The sequence below is a fragment of the Dendrobates tinctorius genome, unplaced genomic scaffold (assembly GCF_039654945.1).
Source record: "Dendrobates tinctorius isolate UK_male_01 unplaced genomic scaffold, ASM3965494v1 ptg000103l, whole genome shotgun sequence".
Lineage (NCBI taxonomy): Eukaryota > Metazoa > Chordata > Amphibia > Anura > Dendrobatidae > Dendrobates > Dendrobates tinctorius.
Window position 1 is genome coordinate 45,702,369 of NW_027361771.1, and position 19,535 is coordinate 45,721,903.

A 19,535-nucleotide genomic window follows, 5' to 3' on the forward strand; every position below is an offset into this window, starting at 1 on the left:
GTCCACATTACAGCCACAGCTGGACCGTGCACATCTAGTATACATACGTTATATATGGTGTTATGTGAGGGGCTCTACATGTCCTATCACCACTGCGTATTGGGGCCCCTTCCCACCACCACTGAATAATGTGGGCCCCGTCCTAACACCACTGAGTATTGGGGCCCCGTCCTATCACCACTGAGTATTGGGGCCCCGTCCTATCACCACTGAGTAATGGGGCCCCGTCCTATCAACACTGAGTATTGGGGCCCCTTACCATCACCACTGAGTATTGGGGCCCCTTCCCACCACCACTGAGTAATAGGGCCCCGTCCTATCACCACTGAGTAATGGGGCCCCGTCCTATCAGCACTGAGTATTGGGGCCCCGTCCTATCACCACTGAGTATTGGGGCCCCTTCCCACCACCACTGAGTAATAGGGCCCCGTCCTATCACCACTGAGTAATGGGGCCCCGTCCTATCACCACTGAGTATTGGGGCCCCGTCCTATCACCACTGAGTAATGGGGCCCCGTCCTATCACCACTGAGTATTGGGGCCCCTTCCCACCACCACTGAGTAATAGGGCCCCGTCCTATCACCACTGAGTAATGGGGCCCCGTCCTATCAGCACTGAGTATTGGGGCCCCTTACCATCACCACTGAGTAATAGGGCCCCGTCCTATCACCACTGAGTATTGGGGCCCCTTCCCACCACCACTGAGTAATAGGGCCCCGTCCTATCACCACTGAGTATTGGGGCCCCGTCCTATCACCGAGTATTGGGGCCCCGTCCTATCACCACTGAGTATTGGGGCCCCGTCCTATCAGCACTGAGTATTGGGGCCCCTTACCACCACCACTGACTAATAAGGCCCCGTCCTATCAGCACTGAGTATTGGGGCCCCGTCCTATCAGCACTGAGTATTGGGGCCCCTTCCCACCCATCACACACGCAGCAGCGGCTGACAATGCTATCAGCACGGCGGCCATGGCGGCTCCGGGCACGGCCCGCACTGTGCGGCTCTCGCAGGCAGCAGCCAATCCCTCACAGAAGTTGCAGCGTTTCCAAAGAGACCATCAGGAACTGGCCCGGCGGAGGGGATTACTTCCGGGGCGGGAGTCGGTGCTGGTTCTGTGACTGCTCACTGTACGTATTGTCCCGACTGTGCTGACATAAAGCTGTGTCCTCCATTACATCCTGTCTGTTATAGTGTGCTGTGGCCCCCGGAGCGGCCGGCACCTCCTGCTGCAGTGTCTGCTCCACCGCTGGGATCTGTGTGTCATTGTCTCTCATCGTATGATGGGTACTGGACGTGTCCTACACTGTATATTACAGATGGGTGTATACAAGCTCCCTATATAGTCCCCTTACAGTATATACACAGGAGCCTGCCCCTATACATGTATACTACAGAGGTGTGTGTATACAATCCCCCTATATAGTCCCCTTACAGTATATACACAGGAGCCTGCCCCTATACATGTATACTACAGAAGTGTGTGTATACAAGCCCACTATATAATCCCCTTACAGTATATACACAGGAGCCTGCCCCTATACATGTATACTACAGAAGTGTGTGTATACAATCCCCCTATATAGTCCCCTTACAGTATATACACAGGAGCCTGCCCCTATACATGTATACTACAGAAATGTGTGTGTATACAAGCCCCCTATATAGTCCCCTTACAGTATATACACAGGAGCCTGCCCCTATACAAGTATACTACAGAAGTGTGTGTATACAAGCCCCTATATAGTCCCCTTACAGTATATACACAGGAGCCTGCTCCTGTACATGTATACTACAGAAATGTGTGTATACAAGCCCCTATATAGTCCCCTTACATTATATACACAGGAGCCTGCCCCTATACATGTATACTACAGAAATGTGTGTATACAAGCCCCTATATAGTCCCCTTACAGTATATACACAGGAGCCTGCCCCTATACATGTATACTACAGAAATGTGTGTGTATACAAGCCCCCTATATAGTCCCCTTACAGTATATACACAGGAGCCTGCCCCTATACAAGTATACTACAGAAGTGTGTGTATACAAGCCCCTATATAGTCCCCTTACAGTATATACACAGGAGCCTGCTCCTGTACATGTATACTACAGAAATGTGTGTATACAAGCCCCTATATAGTCCCCTTACAGTATATACACAGGAGCCTGCCCCTATACAAGTATACTACAGAAGTGTGTGTATACAAGCCCCTATATAGTCCCCTTACATTATATACACAGGAGCCTGCCCCTATACATGTATACTACAGAAGTGTGTGTATACAAGCCCCTATATAGTCCCCTTACAGTATATACACAGGAGCCTGCCCCTATACATGTATACTACAGAGGTGTGTGTATACAAGCCCACTATATAATCCCCTTACAGTATATACACAGGAGCCTGCCCCTATACATGTATACTACAGAAGTGTGTGTATACAAGCCCCTATATAGTCCCCTTACAGTATATACACAGGAGCCTGCCCCTATACATGTATACTACAGAAGTGTGTGTATACAAGCCCCCTATATAGTACCCTTACAGTATATACACAGGAGCCTGCCCCTATACATGTATACTACAGAAATGTGTGTGTATACAAGCCCCCTATATAGTACCCTTACAGTATATACACAGGAGCCTGCCCCTATACATGTATACTACAGAAGTGTGTGTATACAAGCCCCTATATAGTCCCCTTACATTATATACACAGGAGCCTGTCCCTACACATGTATACTACAGAAGTGTGTGTATACAAGCCCCTATATAGTCCCCTTACAGTATATACACAGGAGCCTGCCCCTATACATGTATACTACAGAAATGTGTGTGTATACAAGCCCCCTATATAGTACCCTTACAGTATATACACAGGAGCCTGCCCCTATACATGTATACTACAGAAGTGTGTGTATACAAGCCCCTATATAGTCCCCTTACAGTATATACACAGGAGCCTGCCCCTATACATGTATACTACAGAAGTGTGTGTATACAAGCCCCTATATAGTCCCCTTACAGTATATACACAGGAGCCTGCCCCTATACATGTATACTACAGAGGTGTGTGTATACAAGCTCCCTATATAGTCCCCTTACAGTATATACACAGGAGCCTGCCCCTATACATGTATACTACAGAAGTGTGTGTATACAAGCCCCTATATAGTCCCCTTACAGTATATACACAGGAGCCTGCCCCTATACATGTATACTACAGAAGTGTGTGTATACAAGCCCCCTATATATTCCCCTTACAGTATATACACAGGAGCCTGCCCCTATACATGTATACTACAGAAGTGTGTGTATACAAGCCCCTATATAGTCCCCTTACAGTATATACACAGGAGCCTGCCCCTATACATGTATACTACAGAAGTGTGTGTATACAAGCCCCCTATATAGTCCCCTTACAGTATATACACAGGAGCCTGCCCCTATACATGTATACTACAGAGATGTGTGTATACAAGCTCCCTATATAGTCCCCTTACAGTATATACACAGGAGCCTGCCCCTATACATGTATACTACAGAAGTGTGTGTATACAAGCCCCTATATAGTCCCCTTACAGTATATACACAGGAGCCTGCCCCTATACATGTATACTACAGAGGTGTGTGTATACAAGCTCCCTATATATTCCCCTTACAGTATATACACAGGAGCCTGCCCCTATACATGTATACTACAGAAGTGTGTGTATACAAGCCCCTATATAGTCCCCTTACAGTATATACACAGGAGCCTGCTCCTATACATGTATACTACAGAAATGTGTGTATACAAGCCCCCTATATAGTCCCCTTACAGTATATACACAGGAGCCTGCCCCTATACATGTATACTACAGAAGTGTGTGTATACAAGCCCCCTATATATTCCCCTTACAGTATATACACAGGAGCCTGCCCCTATACATGTATACTACAGAAGTGTGTGTATACAAGCCCCTATATAGTCCCCTTACAGTATATACACAGGAGCCTGCCCCTATACATGTATACTACAGAAGTGTGTGTATACAAGCCCCCTATATATTCCCCTTACAGTATGTACACAGGAGCCTGCCCCTATACATGTATACTACAGAAGTGTGTGTATACAAGCCCCTATATAGTCCCCTTACAGTATATACACAGGAGCCTGCCCCTATACATGTATACTACAGAAGTGTGTGTATACAAGCCCCTATATAGTACCCTTACAGTATATACACAGGAGCCTGCCCCTATACATGTATACTACAGAAGTGTGTGTATACAAGCCCCTATATAGTCCCCTTACAGTATATACACAGGAGCCTGCCCCTATACATGTATACTACAGAGGTGTGTGTATACAAGCTCCCTATATAGTCCCCTTACAGTATATACACAGGAGCCTGCCCCTATACATGTATACTACAGAAGTGTGTGTATACAAGCCCCTATATAGTCCCCTTACAGTATATACACAGGAGCCTGCCCCTATACATGTATACTACAGAAGTGTGTGTATACAAGCCCCCTATATATTCCCCTTACAGTATATACACAGGAGCCTGCCCCTATACATGTATACTACAGAAGAGTGTGTATACAAGCCCCTATATAGTCCCCTTACAGTATATACACAGGAGCCTGCCCCTATACATGTATACTACAGAAGTGTGTGTATACAAGCCCCCTATATAGTCCCCTTACAGTATATACACAGGAGCCTGCCCCTATACATGTATACTACAGAGGTGTGTGTATACAAGCTCCCTATATAGTCCCCTTACAGTATATACACAGGAGCCTGCCCCTATACATGTATACTACAGAAGTGTGTGTATACAAGCCCCTATATAGTCCCCTTACAGTATATACACAGGAGCCTGCCCCTATACATGTATACTACAGAGGTGTATGTATACAAGCTCCCTATATATTCCCCTTACAGTATATACACAGGAGCCTGCCCCTATACATGTATACTACAGAAGTGTGTGTATACAAGCCCCTATATAGTCCCCTTACAGTATATACACAGGAGCCTGCTCCTATACATGTATACTACAGAAATGTGTGTATACAAGCCCCCTATATAGTCCCCTTACAGTATATACACAGGAGCCTGCCCCTATACATGTATACTACAGAAGTGTGTGTATACAAGCCCCCTATATATTCCCCTTACAGTATATACACAGGAGCCTGCCCCTATACATGTATACTACAGAAGTGTGTGTATACAAGCCCCTATATAGTCCCCTTACAGTATATACACAGGAGCCTGCCCCTATACATGTATACTACAGAAGTGTGTGTATACAAGCCCCCTATATAGTCCCCTTACAGTATATACACAGGAGCCTGCCCCTATACATGTATACTACAGAGGTGTGTGTATACAAGCTCCCTATATAGTCCCCTTACAGTATATACACAGGAGCCTGCCCCTATACATGTATACTACAGAAGTGTGTGTATACAAGCCCCTATATAGTCCCCTTACAGTATATACACAGGAGCCTGCCCCTATACATGTATACTACAGAGGTGTGTGTATACAAGCTCCCTATATATTCCCCTTACAGTATATACACAGGAGCCTGCCCCTATACATGTATACTACAGAAGTGTGTGTATACAAGCCCCTATATAGTCCCCTTACAGTATATACACAGGAGCCTGCTCCTATACATGTATACTACAGAAATGTGTGTATACAAGCCCCCTATATAGTCCCCTTACAGTATATACACAGGAGCCTGCTCCTATACATGTATACTACAGAAGTGTGTGTATACAAGCCCCCTATATAGTCCCCTTACAGTATATACACAGGAGCCTGCCCCTATACATGTATACTACAGAAGTGTGTGTATACAAGCCCCTATATAGTCCCCTTACAGTATATACACAGGAGCCTGCTCCTATACATGTATACTACAGAAATGTGTGTATACAAGCCCCCTATATAGTCCCCTTACAGTATATACACAGGAGCCTGCTCCTATACATGTATACTACAGAAGTGTGTGTATACAAGCCCCCTATATAGTCCCCTTACAGTATATACACAGGAGCCTGCCCCTATACATGTATACTACAGAAGTGTGTGTATACAAGCTCCCTATATAGTCCCCTTACATTATATACACAGGAGCCTGCCCCTATACATGTATACTACAGAAGTGTGTGTATACAAGCCCCTATATAGTCCCCTTACAGTATATACACAGGAGCCTGCCCCTATACATGTATACTACAGAGGTGTGTGTATACAAGCTCCCTATATAGTCCCCTTACAGTATATACACAGGAGCCTGCCCCTATACATGTATACTACAGAAGTGTGTGTATACAAGCCCCTATATAGTCCCCTTACAGTATATACACAGGAGCCTGCCCCTATACATGTATACTACAGAGGTGTGTGTATACAAGCTCCCTATATAGTCCCCTTACAGTATATACACAGGAGCCTGCCCCTATACATGTATACTACAGAAGTGTGTGTATACAAGCCCCTATATAGTCCCCTTACAGTATATACACAGGAGCCTGCCCCTATACATGTATACTACAGAGGTGTGTGTATACAAGCTCCCTATATAGTCCCCTTACAGTATATACACAGGAGCCTGCCCCTATACATGTATACTACAGAAGTGTGTGTATACAAGCCCCTATATAGTCCCCTTACAGTATATACACAGGAGCCTGCTCCTATACATGTATACTACAGAAATGTGTGTATACAAGCCCCCTATATAGTCCCCTTACAGTATATACACAGGAGCCTGCCCCTATACATGTATACTACAGAAATGGGTGTGTATACAAGACCCCTATATAGTCCCCTTACAGTATATACACAGGAGCCTGCTCCTATACATGTATACTACAGAGGTGTGTGTATACAAGCTCCCTATATAGTCCCCTTACAGTATATACACAGGAGCCTGCTCCTATACATGTATACTACAGAAATGTGTGTATACAATCCCCCTATATAGTCCCCTTACAGTATATACACAGGAGCCTGCCCCTATACATGTATACTACAGAAATGTGTGTATACAAGCTCCCTATATAGTCCCCTTACAGTATATACACAGGAGCCTGCCCCTATACATGTATACTACAGAGGTGTGTGTATACAAGCTCCCTATATAGTCCCCTTACAGTATATACACAGGAGCCTGCTCCTATACATGTATACTACAGAAATGTGTGTATACAAGCCCCCTATATAGTCCCCTTACAGTATATACACAGGAGCCTGTCCCTATACATGTATACTACAGAAATGTGTGTATACAATCCCCCTATATAGTCCCCTTACAGTATATACACAGGAGCCTGTCCCTATACATGTATACTACAGAAATGTGTGTATACAAGCCTCCTATATAGTCCCCTTACAGTATATACACAGGAGCCTGCCCCTATACATGTATACTACAGACGTGTGTGTATACAAGCTCCCTATATAGTCCCCTTACATTATATACACAGGAGCCTGCCCATATACATGTATACTACAGAGGTGTGTGTATACAAGCCCCTATATAGTCCCCTTACAGTATATACACAGGAGCCTGCTCCTATACATGTATACTACAGAAATGTGTGTATACAAGCCCCCTATATAGTCCCCTTACAGTATATACACAGGAGCCTGCCCCTATACATGTATACTACAGAAATGGGTGTGTATACAAGCCCACTATATAGTCCCCTTACAGTATATACACAGGAGCTTGCCCCTATACATGTATACTACAGAAATGTGTGTATACAATCCCCCTATATAGTCCCCTTACAGTATATACACAGGAGCTTGCCCCTATACATGTATACTACAGAAATGTGTGTATACAATCCCCCTATATAGTCCCCTTACAGTATATACACAGGAGCCTGCTCCTATACATGTATACTACAGAGGTGTGTGTATACAAGCTCCCTATATAGTCCCCTTACAGTATATACACAGGAGCCTGCTCCTATACATGTATACTACAGAAATGTGTGTATACAAGCTCCCTATATAGTCCCCTTACAGTATATACACAGGAGCCTGCCCCTATACATGTATACTACAGAAATGTGTGTATACAATCCCCCTATATAGTCTCCTTACAGTATATACACAGGAGCCTGCCCCTATACATGTATACTACAGAAATGGGTGTGTATACAAGCCCCCTATATAGTCCCCTTACAGTATATACACAGGAGCCTGCTCCTATACATGTATACTACAGAGGTGTGTGTATACAAGCTCCCTATATAGTCCCCTTACAGTATATACACAGGAGCCTGCTCCTATACACGTATACTACAGAAATGTGTCTATACAATCCCCCTATATAGTCCCCTTACAGTATATACACAGGAGCCTGCCCCTATACATGTATACTACAGAAATGTGTGTATACAAGCTCCCTATATAGTCCCCTTACAGTATATACACAGGAGCCTGCCCCAATACATGTATACTACAGGGGTGTGTGTATACAAGCTCCCTATATAGTCCCCTTACAGTATATACACAGGAGCCTGCTCCTATACATGTATACTACAGAGGTGTGTGTATACAAGCTCCCTATATAGTCCCCTTACACTATATGTATAGGAGCCTGCCCCTTTACATGTATACTACAGAAATGTGTGTATACAAGCTCCCTATATAGTCCCCTTACAGTATATACACAGGAGCCTGCCCCTATACATGTATACTACAGAAATGGGTGTGTATACAAGCCCCCTATATAGTCCCCTTACAGTATATACACAGGAGCCTGCTCCTATACATGTATACTACAGAGGTGTGTGTATACAAGCTCCCTATATAGTCCCCTTACAGTATATACACAGGAGCCTGCCCCTATACATGTATACTACAGAGGTGTGTGTATACAAGCTCCCTATATAGTCCCCTTACAGTATATACACAGGAGCCTGCCCCTATACATGTATACTACAGAGGTGTGTGTATACAAGCTCCCTATATAGTCCCCTTACAGTATATACACAGGAGCCTGCCCCTATACATGTATACTACAGAAGTGTGTGTATACAAGCTCCCTATATAGTCCCCTTACAGTATATACACAGGAGCCTGCCCCTATACATGTATACTACAGAGGTGTGTGTGTATACAAGCCCCCTATATAGTCCCCTTACAGTATATACACAGGAGCCTGCTCCTATACATGTATACTACAGAGGTGTGTGTATACAAGCTCCCTATATAGTCTCCTTACATTATATACACAGGAGCCTGTCCATATACATGTATACTACAGAAATGGGTGTGTATACAAGCCCCCTATATAGTCCCCTTACAGTATATACACAGGAGCCTGCTCCTATACATGTATACTAAAGAGGTGTGTGTATACAAGCTCCCTATATAGTCCCCTTACAGTATATACACAGGAGCCTGCTCCTATACATGTATACTACAGAAATGTGTGTATACAATCCCCCTATATAGTCCCCTTACAGTATATACACAGGAGCCTGCCCCTATACATGTATACTACAGAGGTGTGTGTATACAAGCTCCCTATATAGTCCCCTTACAGTATATACACAGGAGCCTGCTCCTATACATGTATACTACAGAGGTGTGTGTATACAAGCTCCATATATAGTCCCCTTACACTATATACATAGGAGCCTGCCCCTATACATGTATACTACAGAAATGTGTGTATACAAGCTCCCTATATAGTCCCCTTACAGTATATACACAGGAGCCTGCCCCTATACATGTATACTACAGAAATGGGTGTGTATACAAGCCCCCTATATAGTCCCCTTACAGTATATACACTGGAGCCTGCTCCTATACATGTATACTACAGAGGTGTGTGTATACAAGCTCCCTATATAGTCCCCTTACAGTATATACACAGGATCCTGCCCCTATACATGTATACTACAGAGGTGTGTGTATACAAGCTCCCTATATAGTCCCCTTACAGTATATACACAGGAGCCTGCCCCTATACATGTATACTACAGAGGTGTGTGTATACAAGCTCCCTATATAGTCCCCTTACAGTATATACACAGGAGCCTGCCCCTATACATGTATACTACAGAGGTGTGTGTGTATACAAGCCCCCTATATAGTCCCCTTACAGTATATACACAGGAGCCTGCTCCTATACATGTATACTACAGAGGTGTGTGTATACAAGCTCCCTATATAGTCCCCTTACACTATATACACAGGAGCCTGTCCATATACATGTATACTACAGAAATGGGTGTGTATACAAGCCCCCTATATAGTCCCCTTACAGTATATACACAGGAGCCTGCTCCTATACATGTATACTACAGAGGTGTGTGTATACAAGCTCCCTATATAGTCCCCTCACAGTATATACACAGGAGCCTGCTCCTATACATGTATACTACAGAAATGTGTGTATACAATCCCCCTATATAGTCCCCTTACAGTATATACACAGGAGCCTGCCCCTATACATGTATACTACAGAGGTGTGTGTATACAAGCTCCCTATATAGTCCCCTTACAGTATATACACAGGAGCCTACTCCTATACATGTATACTACAGAAATGTGTGTATACAATCCCCCTATATAGTCCCCTTACGGTATATACACAGGAGCCTGCCCCTATTCATATATACTACAGAAATGTGTGTATACAAGCCCCCTATATATTCCCCTTACAGTATATACACAGGAGCCTGCCCCTATACATGTATACTACAGAAATGTGTGTATACAATCCCCCTATTTAGTCCCCTTACAGTATATACACAGGAGCCTGCCCCTATACATATATACTACAGAAATGTGTGTATACAAGCCCCCTATATAGTCCCCTTACAGTATATACACAGGAGCCTGTCCCTATACATGTATACTACAGAAATGTGTGTATACAATCCCCCTATTTAGTCCCCTTACAGTATATACACAGGAGCCTGCCCCTATACATGTATACTACAGAAATGTGTGTATACAAGCCCCTATATAGTCCCCTTACAGTATATACACAGGAGCCTGTCCCTATACATGTATACTACAGAAATGTGTGTATACAAGCCCCCTATATAGTCCCCTTACAGTATATACACAGGAGCCTGTCCCTATACATGTATACTACAGAAATGTGTGTATACAATCCCCCTATATAGTCCCCTTACAGTATATACACAGGAGCCTGCCCCTATACATGTATACTACAGAAATGTGTGTATACAATCCCCCTATATAGTCCCCTTACAATATATACACAGGAGCCTGTCCCTATACATGTATTCTACAGAAATGTGTGTATACAAGCCCCCTATATACTCCCCTTACAGTATATACACAGGAGCCTGCCCCTATACATTTATACTACAGAAGTGTGTGTATACAAGCTCCCTATATAGTCCCCTTACAGTATATACACAGGAGCCTGCCCCTATACATGTATACTACAGAGGTGTGTGTATACAAGCCCCCTATATAGTCTCCTTACAGTATATACACAGGAGCCTGCCCTTATACATGTATACTACAGAAATGTGTGTGTATACAAGCCCCTATATAGTCTCCTTACAGTATATACACATGAGCCTGCCCCTATACATGTATACTACAGAAATGTGTGTATACAAGCCCCTATATAGTACCCTTACATTATATACACAGGAGCCTGTCCCTACACATGTATACTACAGAAATGTGTGTATACAAGCCCCTATATAGTCCCCTTACAGTATATACACAGGAGCCTGCCCCTATACATGTATACTACAGAAATGTGTGTATACAAGCCCCTATATAGTCCCCTTACAGTATATACACAGGAGCCTGTCCCTACACATGTATACTACAGAAATGTGTGTATACATGCCCCTATATAGTCCCCTTACATTATATACACAGGAGCCTGTCCCTACACATGTATACTACAGAAATGTGTGTATACAAGCCCCCTATATAGTCCCCTTACAGTATATACACAGGAGCCTGCCCCTATACATGTATACTACAGAAATGTGTGTATACAAGCTCCCTATATAGTACCCTTACAGTATATACACAGGAGCCTGCCTCTATACTTGTATACTACAGAGGTGTGTGTATACAAGCTCCCTATATAGTCCCCTTACAGTATATACACAGGAGCCTGCTCCTATACATGTATACTACAGAGGTGTGTGTATACAAGCTCCCTATATAGTCCCCTTACAGTATATACACAGGAGCCTGCTCCTATACATGTATACTACAGAGGTGTGTGTATACAAGCTCCCTATATAGTCCCCTTACACTATATACATAGGAGCCTGCCCCTATACATGTATACTACAGAAATGTGTGTATACAAGCTCCCTATATAGTCCCCTTACAGTATATACACAGGAGCCTGCCCCTATACATGTATACTACAGAAATGGGTGTGTATACAAGCCCCCTATATAGTCCCCTTACAGTATATACACAGGAGCCTGCTCCTATACATGTATACTACAGAGGTGTGTGTATACAAGCTCCCTATATAGTCCCCTTACAGTATATACACAGGAGCCTGCCCCTATACATGTATACTACAGAGGTGTGTGTATACAAGCTCCCTATATAGTCCCCTTACAGTATATACACAGAAGCCTGCTCCTATGCATGTATACTACAGAGGTGTGTGTATACAAGCTCCCTATATAGTCCCCTTACAGTATATACACAGGAGCCTGCCCCTATACATGTATACTACAGAGGTGTGTGTATACAAGCCCCCTATATAGTCCCCTTACAGTATATACACAGGAGCCTGCTCCAATACATGTATACTACAGAGGTGTGTGTATACAAGCTCCCTATATAGTCCCCTTACATTATATACACAGGAGTCTGTCCATATACATGTATACTACAGAAATGGGTGTGTATACAAGCCCCCTATATAGTCCCCTTACAGTATATACACATGAGCCTGCTCCTATACATGTATACTACAGAGGTGTGTGTATACAAGCTCCCTATATAGTCCCCTTACAGTATATACACAGGAGCCTGCTCCTATACATGTATACTACAGAAATGTGTGTATACAATCCCCCTATATAGTCCCCTTACAGTATATACACAGGAGCCTGCCCCTATACATGTATACTACAGAAATGTGTGTATACAAGCTCCCTATATAGTCCCCTTACAGTATATACACAGGAGCCTGCCCCTGTACATGTATACTACAGAGGTGTGTGTATACATGCTCCCTATATAGTCCCCTTACAGTATATACACAGGAGTCTGCTCCTATACATGTATACTACAGAGGTGTGTGTATACAAGCTCCCTATATAGTCCCCTTACAGTATATACACAGGAGCCTGCTCCTATACATGTATACTACAGAGGTGTGTGTATACAAGCTCCCTATATAGTCCCCTTACACTATATACATAGGAGCCTGCCCCTATACATGTATACTACAGAAATGTGTGTATGCAAGCTCCCTATATAATCCCCTTACAGTATATACACAGGAGCCTGCCCCTATACATGTATACTACAGAAATGGGTGTGTATACAAGCCCCCTATATAGTCCCCTTACAGTATATACACAGGAGCCTGCTCCTATACATGTATACTACAGAGGTGTGTGTATACAAGCTCCCTATATAGTCCCCTTACAGTATATACACAGGCACCTGCCCCTATACATGTATACTACAGAGGTTTGTGTATACAAGCTCCCTATATAGTCCCCTTACAGTATATACACAGGCGCCTGCCCCTATACATGTATACTACAGAGGTTTGTGTATACAAGCTCCCTATATAGTCCCCTTACAGTATATACACAGGAGCCTACCCCTGTACATGTATACTACAGAAATGTGTGTATACAAGCCCCCTATATAGTCACCTTACAGTATATACACAGGAGCCTGCTCCTATACATGTATACTACAGAAATGTGTGTATACAATCCCCCTATATAGTCCCCTTACGGTATATACACAGGAGCCTGCTCCTATACATATATACTACAGAAATGTGTGTATACAAGCCCCCTATATATTCCCCTTACAGTATATACACAGGAGCCTGCCCCTATACATGTATACTACAGAAATGTGTGTATACAATCCCCCTATATAGTCCCCTTACAGTATATACACAGGAGCCTGCCCCTATACATGTATACTACAGAAATGTGTGTATACAATCCCCCTATATAGTCCCCTTACAGTATATACACAGGAGCCTGTCCCTATACATGTATACTACAGAAATGTGTGTATACAAGCCCCCTATATAGTCCCCTTACAGTATATACACAGGAGCCTGCCCCTATACATGTATACTACAGAAATGTGTGTATACAAGCCCCTATATAGTCCCCTTACAGTATATACACAGGAGCCTGCCCCTATACATGTATACTACAGAGGTGTGTGTGTATACAAGCCCCCTATATAGTCTCCTTACATTATATACACAGGAGCCTGCCCCTATACATGTATACTACAGAAATGTGTGTGTATATACACAAGCTCCCTATATAGTCCCCTTACAGTATATACACAGGAGCCTGTCCCTATACATGTATTCTACAGAAATGTGTGTATACAAGCCCCCTATATAGTCCCCTTACAGTATATACACAGGAGCCTGCCCCTATACATGTATACTACAGAAATGTGTCTATACAAGCTCCCTATATAGTCCCCTTACAGTATATACACAGGAGCCTGTCCCTATACATGTATACTACAGAAATGTGTGTATACAAGCCCCTATATAGTCCCCTTACAGTATATACACAGGATCCTGCCCCTATACATGTATACTACAGAAATGTGTGTACAAGCCCCTATATAGTCCCCTTACAGTAAATACACAGGAGCCTGTCCCTATACATGTATACTACAGAAATGTGTGTATATAAGCCCCCTATATAGTCCCCTTACAGTATATACACAGGAGCCTGCCCCTATACATGTATACTACAGAAATTTGTGTATACAAGCCCCTATATAGTCCCCTTACAGTATATACACAGGAGCCTGCCCCTATACATGTATACTACAGAGGTGTGTGTGTATACAAGCCCCCTATATAGTCTCCTTACATTATATACACAGGAGCCTGCCCCTATACATGTATACTACAGAAATGTGTGTGTATATACACAAGCTCCCTATATAGTCCCCTTACAGTATGTACACAGGAGCCTGTCCCTATACATGTATACTACAGAAATGTGTGTATACAAGCCCCCTATATAGTCCCCTTACAGTATATACACAGGAGCCTGCCCCTATACATGTATACTACAGAAATGTGTGTATACAAGCTCCCTATATAGTCCCCTTACAGTATATACACAGGAGCCTGTCCCTATACATGTATACTACAGAAATGTGTGTATACAAGCCCCTATATAGTCCCCTTACAGTATATACACAGGAGCCTGCCCCATACATGTATACTACAGAAATGTGTGTATACAAGCCCCTATATAGTCCCCTTACAGTATATACACAGGAGCCTGTCCCTATACATGTATACTACAGAAATGTGTGTATATAAGCCCCCTATATAGTCCCCTTACAGTATATACACAGGAGCCTGCCCCTATACATGTATACTACAGAAATGTGTGTATACAAGCCCCTATATAGTCCCCTTACAGTATATACACAGGAGCCTGCCCCTATACATGTATACTACAGAGGTGTGTGTGTATACAAGCCCCCTATATAGTCTCCTTACATTATATACACAGGAGCCTGCCCCTATACATGTATACTACAGAAATGTGTGTGTATATACACAAGCTCCCTATATAGTCCCCTTACAGTATGTACACAGGAGCCTGTCCCTATACATGTATACTACAGAAATGTGTGTATACAAGCCCCCTATATAGTCCCCTTACAGTATATACACAGGAGCCTGCCCCTATACATGTATACTACAGAAATGTGTGTATACAAGCTCCCTATATAGTCCCCTTACAGTATATACACAGGAGCCTGTCCCTATACATGTATACTACAGAAATGTGTGTATACAAGCCCCTATATAGTCCCCTTACAGTATATACACAGGAGCCTGCCCCATACATGTATACTACAGAAATGTGTGTATACAAGCCCCTATATAGTCCCCTTACAGTATATACACAGGAGCCTGTCCCTATACATGTATACTACAGAAATGTGTGTATATAAGCCCCCTATATAGTCCCCTTACAGTATATACACAGGAGCCTGCCCCTATACATGTATACTACAGAAATGTGTGTATACAAGCCCCTATATAGTCCCCTTACAGTATATACACAGGAGCCTGCCCCTATACATGTATACTACAGAGGTGTGTGTGTATACAAGCCCCCTATATAGTCTCCTTACATTATATACACAGGAGCCTGCCCCTATACATGTATACTACAGAAATGTGTGTGTATATACACAAGCTCCCTATATAGTCCCCTTACAGTATGTACACAGGAGCCTGTCCCTATACATGTATACTACAGAAATGTGTGTATACAAGCCCCCTATATAGTCCCCTTACAGTATATACACAGGAGCCTGCCCCTATACATGTATACTACAGAAATGTGTGTATACAAGCTCCCTATATAGTCCCCTTACAGTATATACACAGGAGCCTGTCCCTATACATGTATACTACAGAAATGTGTGTATACAAGCCCCTATATAGTCCCCTTACAGTATATACACAGGAGCCTGCCCCATACATGTATACTACAGAAATGTGTGTATACAAGCCCCTATATAGTCCCCTTACAGTATATACACAGGAGCCTGTCCCTATACATGTATACTACAGAAATGTGTGTATACAAGCCCCCTATTTAGTCCCCTTACAGTATATACACAGGAGCCTGCCCCTATACATGTATACTACAGAAATGTGTGTATACAAGCTCCCTATATATTCCCCTTACAGTATATACACAGGAGCCTGTCCCTATACATGTATACTACAGAAATGTGTATATACAAGCCCCTATATAGTCCCCTTACAGTATATACACAGGAGCCTGCCCCTATACATGTATACTACAGAAATGTGTGTATACAAGCCCCTATATAGTCCCCTTACAGTATATACACAGGAGCCTGCCCCTATACATGTATACTACAGAGGTGTGTGTGTATACAAGCCCCCTATATAGTCTCCTTACATTATATACACAGGAACCTGCCCCTATACATGTATACTACAGAAATGTGTGTGTATATACACAAGCTCCCTATATAGTCCCCTTACAGTATATACACAGGAGCCTGTCCCTATACATGTATACTACAGAAATGTGTGTATACAAGCCCCCTATATAGTCCCCTTACAGTATATACACAGGAGCCTGCCCCTATACATGTATACTACAGAAATGTGTGTATACAAGCTCCCTATATAGTCCCCTTACAGTATATACACAGGAGCCTGCCCCTATACATGTATACTACAGAAATGTGTGTATGCAAGCCCCTATATAGTCCCCTTACAGTATATTCACAGGAGCCTGCCCCTATACATGTATACTACAGAAATGTGTGTATACAAGCCCCTATATAGTCCCCTTACAGTATATACACAGGAGCCTGCCCCTATACATGTATACTACAGAGGTGTGTGTGTATACAAGCCCCCTATATAGTCCCCTTACAGTATATACACAGGAGCCTGCCCCTATACATGTATACTACAGAAATGTGTGTGTGTATACAAGCCCCCTATATAGTCTCCTTACATTATATACACAGGAGCCTGCCCCTATACATGTATACTACAGAAATGTGTGTGTATATACACAAGCTCCCTATATAGTCCCCTTAAAGTATATACACAGGAGCCTGCCCCTATACATGTATACTACAGAAATGTGTGTGTATACAAGCCCCCTATATAGTCCCCTTACAGTATATACACAGGAGCCTGCCCCTATACATGTATACTACAGAAATGTGTGTGTGTATACAAGCCCCCTATATAGTCCCCTTACAGCATATACACAGGAGCCTTCCCCTATACATGTATACTACAGAAATGTGTGTATACAAGCCCCTATATAGTCCCCTTACAGTATATACACAGGAGCCTGCCCCTATACATGTATACTACAGAGGTGTGTGTGTATACAAGCCCCCTATATAGTCCCCTTACAGTATATACACAGGAGCCTGCCCCTATACATGTATACTACAGATATGTGTGTGTGTGTATACAAGCCCCCTATATAGTCCCCTTACAGTATATACACAGGAGCCTGCCCCTATACATGTATACTACAGAAATGTGTGTGTATACAAGCCCCTATATAGTCCCCTTACAGTATATACACAGGAGCCTGCCCCTATACATGTATACTACAGAAATGTGTGTATACAAGCCCCTATATAGTCCCCTTACAGTATATACACAGGAGCCTGCCCCTATACATGTATTCTTCAGAAATGTGTGTATACAAGCCCCCTATATAGTCCCCTTACAGTATATACACAGGAGCCAGCCCCTATACATGTATACTACAGAAATGTGTGTGTACAAGCCCCTATATAGTCCCCTTACAGTATATACACTGGAGCCTGCCCCTAAACATGTATACTACAGAAATGTGTGTGTATACAAGCCTCCTATATAGTCCCCTTACAGTATATACACAGGAGCCTGCCCCTATACATGTATACTACAGAAATGTGTGTGTATACAAGCTACCTATATAGTCCCCTTACAGTATATACACAGGAGCCTGCCCCTATACATGTATACTACATAAATGTGTGTATACAAGCCCCTATATAGTCCCCTTACAGTATATACACAGGAGCCTGCCCCTATACATGTATACTACAGAAATGTGTGTGTATACAAGCTCCCTATATAGTCCCCTTACAGTATATACACAGGAGCCTGCCCCTATACATGTATACTACAGAAATGTGTGTGTATATACACAAGCTCCCTATATAGTCCCCTTACAGTATATACACAGGAGCCTGCCCCTATACATGTATACTACAGAAATGTGTGTGTATACAAGCCCCCTATATAGTCCCCTTACAGTATATACACAGGAGCCTGCCCCTATACATGTATACTACAGAAATGTGTGTATACAAGCCCCTATATAGTCCCCTTACAGTATATACACAGGAGCCTGCCCCTATACATGTATACTACAGAGGTGTGTGTGTATACAAGCCCCCTATATAGTCCCCTTACAGTATATACACAGGAGCCTGCCCCTATACATGTATACTACAGAAATGTGTGTGTATACAAGCCCCCTATATAGTCTCCTTACAGTATATACACAGGAGCCAGCCCCTATACATGTATACTACAGAAATGTGTGTGTACAAGCCCCTATATAATCCCCTTACAGTATATACACAGGAGCCTGCCCCTATACATGTATACTACAGAAATGTGTCTGTATACAAGCTCCCTATATAGTCCCCTTACAGTATATACACAGGAGCCTGCCCCTATACATGTATACTACATA

The 19,535-nt window shown here is 43.1% G+C and overlaps 1 protein-coding gene across 3 annotated transcripts in view; it reads left to right on the plus strand.

Annotated features, from left to right (window-relative positions):
- Positions 1 to 888: 888 nt before the first annotated feature.
- Positions 889 to 19,535, plus strand: part of LOC141100128 (uncharacterized) — an 80,490-nt gene continuing 61,843 nt past the window's right edge. For 2 of the 3 annotated variants that reach the window (XM_073588384.1, XM_073588383.1), the window contains exon 1: positions 890 to 1,132. The gene's annotated coding sequence lies outside the window, so the exon portion shown is untranslated. Of the gene's footprint in view, positions 1,133 to 19,535 lie in introns of all 3 variants that reach the window. The other variant, XM_073588385.1, reaches the window with a different exon arrangement.